Genomic DNA, 6,000 nt, shown 5'->3' with positions numbered 1-6,000 from the left:
AGAACAAATAAACATGAAAGCATTTAAGATGAAAATCTAGCCAGAAAGCCAAACAGAAAGAGAATACATTATTGTCCAAATCCTCTGGTTTGCAATTAAAGTAAAACAGGATTGACTGCTGGAATACATCATACATATTGTAGTTCCTCTTACTGGACACTGAAAATTAGAGCTGGGTTTAAGTAAAGTTTACAAGGTTACTGCCTTTACCTTACAAACTTTTTTTCTAAGTGGAATTTCTCCATTACTGAAAGCATCCAGTGAGTGTTTCAGTGTCCATAGTAAGATCTCATTAGTATTCTGGCCCTATAAATGTTGATGGCCGATGACAACAATCCCTTAGTGTAAGCTGTTTTATAGAGTTGTGTAATATTATTGATGTTACTAAGGGAACAAGAAGCAGGTGGATATACCATTTGTCATTGTTACCTAACTGATAATTTACAGAAAAAATTTAAGAACACTTTGGTTCAGTACAAAGTAAAGAAACTACAAATTTACATTCCAGGAAAAAAATTGCTAATACCCAATAGCTCTTTCTCTGTTAGTTTCCCTTTGTTTTAGGCTGTTTGTAAGTAAGAGCAAAGACAGAAGTTGTATGTTTGATGAACATGAAGGAAGCAAGAGATGAAAAGCTGACTTCAGGTATTATTTCAAGATTCAGGGGCCAATCATGATGTTTTTTCATGCAGCAAAATTGGTAGTTGCTCGAGACAAACTTAGAGGCAAAGATTGGCTACAATACTGAGGAGAGCAGGCTTGGTTCCTAGATATACATACTGTCTTTGACCCTGCTATGCTTAGATTCCTTGTGGAGGAAAGCAAAGAAGTGTGACATAGTAGATGAGGGCCTAAGAAGTCTTCAGCTTTGAAGTGTTGGGAAACAGAACCATGAGTAGCATCAGAGAGCATAGCCACTGTTCATTCACAGAGACACACTGACACTATCCTTTAACTTACCTAGTTTTACCTCTCATTACAACTTTAAAGGTATTGGGTCAACATTTCAATAGATATATATCAGCATTATGATGTTAATTATGTATGTTCCATGTCTGCCTCTTCTTATACAATATATCTTTGTGGAAAATCAGGGATAAGTACTTTTGAATCCTCTGTCCAAGACCTAATGAAACTTAAATTTAACCATAGTAATGATTCCTTCATGCCTGCTTTCTTAAAAGGAAGAAATATTTTTGTTGCAATATTCCTTAATATTCAATGAAAAAAAAAAAAAAAAACACCAAACACTAAAAAGAGCTGGAAGCAATTTTATGTACTATTTTAATAGTACATCAGTACTGGTAGAATAAAGAGACAATATATTGCAGTAAATGGGTGTCAGAAGGAACATAAAATTATTTGAATAATGAACATGTTTGATTTTAAGCAAAAGCTTTCATTTTAGTGTGCTCTCTTTTCCTTTTGACATGTCATCTTGCATAGGTGGGTAGTAAAGCCTTTGAAGTTTTTTGTGTGTATAATGACTACCTCAGCGGAGTCCAGTTTGAGCTGTGGGCTGCAGTTGTTAATTGTAACAAATGCATATACCAATGAGAAATAGGTAGTAAGGGTACAATTTGTATAGCTAGTCAATGCAGCAAGAATTCCAAAGTCCAAGTATTATCCATAAATCTTTCATAAGACTGATCATATAGAAAACACATGCACTGTATCATTTATGAAGAGATTACCAATTCATGATTTTTGGAATTCTACCCATGTTTTAACAATACTTTTTTGTATTAATTGAAAATTCAGCTCGCCTTCTAGCACGAGTGATGAATCTCCAGTTGTCTCTTACTGTTTATTGGCATTGCCTCCTGTTACCTTTCCTTTTCATCTACCATTCCTGCACTCCTTGGAGTGAAGATGAAAGCTGTGAGGCATAATCTCATATAGAGGTTAGGGCAGGTGATAAAAGAAAATGCAGGAGAGACTGGTGGAATTTTCTGACCAAGTTCTTTAGTGAAGATGCTGAGTTCTGCACTGTCAGAGTTCACCTTGGCAGATTTTTTAGAGAGCAGGCAGAAATCACTGGGCTGCTATCCTTAGTTAAGACTTTTCCACTAGTGAAGAGAGCTGCAGTTCAAGCTGGCTCAAAGGCTCCTGTGCTGGTCATTTGCTGGCAAGTAAGTGCAAGATGCAATTTGCCTTTCCTTACACTCTTGACATCTTGGCATCCTAACAGACTGCCTATTGTGATTTATCACCAAAAACGGGGCCTTCTGAAATACCTAAACTAATCTTCCAAGTGGTGATTTTTAAAAGGGCATGAGGACACACTTTTTCTGAAAGATTATACTTAATCCTTACAATCATGTAATTGGCTGTTATTAAAAAAGTATCTACATTAGATAAAACATTTTGAAATAACTTAGCACTGTTTGCATAATAAACACTTAAGCAATAATTAATTAATGAATTAATTAGTAAGATTTTTGACCATTCATTGAATAATTATCCAATTATTATTTTAAGAGTTACAAGGGACATGCTTGCTGACTTTTATGTAAGAGCTGCTTGCAAAGCTCCCTAGAGACTGGGAAAAAGAAGCAGAATGGGCTTGGTAGAGTGGAGTCAGGTATTACCTAAAATAAGATTGTGTTATATTCCAGTATTAAATTTCTGTGTGAAATTGCATCATGCTATAGGAAGCAAGGCTTTCAAAACTACTCAGCACACTGCTTTTTTGTCTTACCATTCAAAGTTTATGTCAAAAATCTTTACCTGCTAGGTTTATTTTCAAGATGGAGTGCAGTCTTTAAAAAAACCCAGAAGCTTGTTTTCCTTTCATCTCTGAACCACACAGTATCTATTTTCATCAAAAAATTGGCAGTGCTTCCTAAAGGAATATTCCTTTCAGCTACTTCCTGCTTTTCCGTAAAATGTTTTTTCTAAATTGTGACCCATCCAAAACAGCTTTTGTGCTTATTTTCAACATCTGTTGGGACTACCTGTTCTTATTGTGCTAGAGAGTTCAGTGGCAGTAACTGAGGAGGGATAATTAAGATGAAAATGTATGCTGGAAATAAATATGCCATATGGAACACTTTCCCTGCCATCCTCAGATTTTTATTGGAAACTTGGAAAAGCATACTCTGAGCAGTGGATTTTTATTCAAACATTATCATACCTCTCTGAAATATTAATTATATTGTCAGAATATGCAATCACATATGGGATAAATTAAGCTATGAATAGATACACACCATAGATGCTGTAAGTGTCAGAAATTATATATGCAGTGAAAATGTTTACGTGTCATAGAAAACAGCAGTGCAAAGCCCAGGCCTCCAATCCCACACAGAGTTACCCTGGAAGAGGGTCAAGCAAGGAGGAAAAGGGGACCAAGCCTTTCATTTTCATTTGTAGGACATACAATGGAAGGTGGTTTTATTTAACAAGAGAAAGATCTGTGTAGAAAGTATGATTCATTTATGAGGAAAAGGACGTTCTCATTTTGCCAGATTTGAGGCAATTATTAGCTGTGACTTTTTATCCTGAGTGAATTTTGGTGCGTATCATGCAGCTTCCATTTTGTCATACAGACTGTACTGCTACTGCAGATTGAACTTGTGCTGCCTCCTGTGAATGCAGAAAAGAAACAGAAAATTAATTAGAGTCCTGCCTTAACTTTTAAAAATCACATATATGGTACAACATGAATTCCGTGGTCCTTCAGGAAGGGCCTGCACTGTACTGTGAAGGCTACGGCGAGGCTCTTAAACAGCCTGTCCTGGGCACGACCTACAATCTGTTTCCTGGAAAAACTTGCTGCTGGGTGTATGAACTCCCTTGTACTCAGTGTGCTTCCAAAGGACTCCTGCACCTAACCAGTAAATTTCCCATGAGAAAACACGGGGTTAGAAAATGTGTGAGGCACGGAGCCCTCGCATCTGACACTGGCCAGGCACATCGGTCAGTCTGCAGGGAGGTGAGACATCAGCTGCCTGTAGGAGGGGCAACTGTGTGACAGGCTCTACGCATCGCATCGGCACCCCAAGGGCGACAGGAGATCTCTGCTGCTCTCCTCCTCTTCGTTGTCACCTGCAGGTCAGGGCTGATGCTCACCTTCAAAGTCTGGAAATGTTCACTGGAAGCTCAGCATTTGAGGTAGTAGGATTAAACCCTCAAGTAACTGACATTTTTTTTATATTGCCCAATTTTCTGGTCTGCTAGCAGTGATACTGAATTTTTTTATTATTTAAGTGGGCAAAATCTAGATCCCACCAAAGCAAATGGTACTGGTAACTATGTTGATTTTGATGAGATGTCAGGCAGTCTTGGCATTCTAATTTTACTGTTATCATTACACAACAGTAAAATTAGAATGACTTAAATGGTCTGCAAATCACAAGGGATTTGTAGATACTTCATGAATTAAGAAAAAAAAAAGGGAAAAAAAGAAGCAGCAGCAGCTAAGGTAATTGCTCAAGTTATTTCCTAATCATTACTTACCATGCTGTGCCTTTCACTAGGTCATTAATTGATAGTGACAATAAGATACAGAGATGATTCATACTGGTGTCAACAGTGAATATCAAAACTTTAATTAAGCGTGAATGTGCACGTTTTGCTATAAATGCTATGAACTTTTTGCACTGGTGGTCATTTTCTGGTGAAGACCATTAAAGAAATTTAATGGAAAATATTTTTAATCTGTTTATTTGAATAGGCATTTGTAAAGATGTTTTGGGGGTGTTTGTGTACTAAATCAATACGTGAAGCAATTACCTGAGAGCTGTTGGGCTAGTAACTGAAAAAATGGTTCAGATTTTTCTGTGCCAGCAAGGATATTCTGTTCTTTCATACAACTTGTCAATATTCTTTTGGGTTTGTTCTTGTTTCTGAATCTGTTACAGCTTTTACAGTATTTTCTGTTGTTGTTGTTGTTCACTATTCTAATAAAACCTTCATCCTGTTACTTTATCACTTTGCACCTTCACCATGTTTCCTCACAACTGCATAACAGGATACCTCCTTCTTCTGTGGAGTAAAACAGGTACTCTGAAAATACACATCTTAAGCATGAACCTATTGATTAAATCTTGAACCTAATATTCAGGATACTGTTCTCTTCAAATGTTCACTTGTTTGTTGAAAAAAAATCTGTGCTGATTTTGGCTGAGATAGAGTTAGTTTTCCTCCTAGCAGCTGGTATGGGAATTTGGATTTGTGCTGGAAACAGTGTTGATAACACAGGGATGTTTTCGTTCCTGCTGAGCAGTGCTCACACAGAGCCAAGGCCTTTTCTCCTCCTCACACCACCCCACCAGCGAGTGGGCTGGGGGTGCACAAGGAGTTGGGAGGGGACACAGCCAGGACAGCTGACCCCAACTGACCAAAGGGACATTCCATTCCATACGATGTCATGCTCAGCACATAAAGCTGGGGGGGAAGAAGAAGGAAGGGAGTGGACATTTGGAGTGATGGTGTTTGTCCTCCCAAGTCACCGTTACGCATGATGGAGCCCTGCTTTCCTGGAGATGGCTGAGACCTGCCTGCCCATGGGAAGTGGTGAATGAATTCCTGGTTGTAGTGGGTTCACCCTGGCTGAGGGCCAGGTGCCCACGAGAGCCGCTCCATCACTCCCCTCATTCACTAGACAGGGGAGAAAAGCTACAACAAAAAAAAACTTATGGGTCGAGATAAGGACAGGGAGAGATCATTCTCTAATTATCATCATGAGCAAAACAGACCGAACTTAGAGAGGGAATTCATCTTATTTATTACTAAGCAAAAGAGAGTAGAGGAAGGAGAAATAAACCCAAATCTTAAAATCCCCCCACCCCTCCCTGCTTCCCGGGCTCAACTTCACTCCTGGCTTCAACCTCGGCCCCCCCCTCAGCAGCACAGGGGGACGGGGAATGGGGGTTACGGTCAGTTCATCACATGGTGTTTCTGCCGCTTCTTCATCCTCAGGGGGAGGACTCCTCTCATCGTTCCCCTGCTCCAGCATGGAGTCCCTCTCATGGGAGACAGTCCTTCATGACCTTC

General features: G+C 39.1%; 1 long non-coding RNA gene across 1 annotated transcript in view; it reads right to left on the bottom strand.

Moving 5' to 3' along the window:
* Positions 1–5,846: 5,846 nt before the first annotated feature.
* LOC142599488 (uncharacterized) overlaps positions 5,847–6,000 on the bottom strand; it is a 202,304-nt gene continuing 202,150 nt past the window's right edge. Inside the window, exon 3 of the long non-coding RNA XR_012833056.1 lies at positions 5,847–5,987. This is a non-coding gene — a long non-coding RNA (uncharacterized LOC142599488). The remainder of the gene's footprint in view (positions 5,988–6,000) is intronic.

This window comes from Balearica regulorum, chromosome Z (assembly GCF_011004875.1).
Source record: "Balearica regulorum gibbericeps isolate bBalReg1 chromosome Z, bBalReg1.pri, whole genome shotgun sequence".
In the NCBI taxonomy this organism is placed as follows: domain Eukaryota; kingdom Metazoa; phylum Chordata; class Aves; order Gruiformes; family Gruidae; genus Balearica; species Balearica regulorum.
The sequence above is the reverse complement of the archived record's forward strand: the minus strand, read 5'-3'. Positions and strand labels throughout refer to the sequence as shown.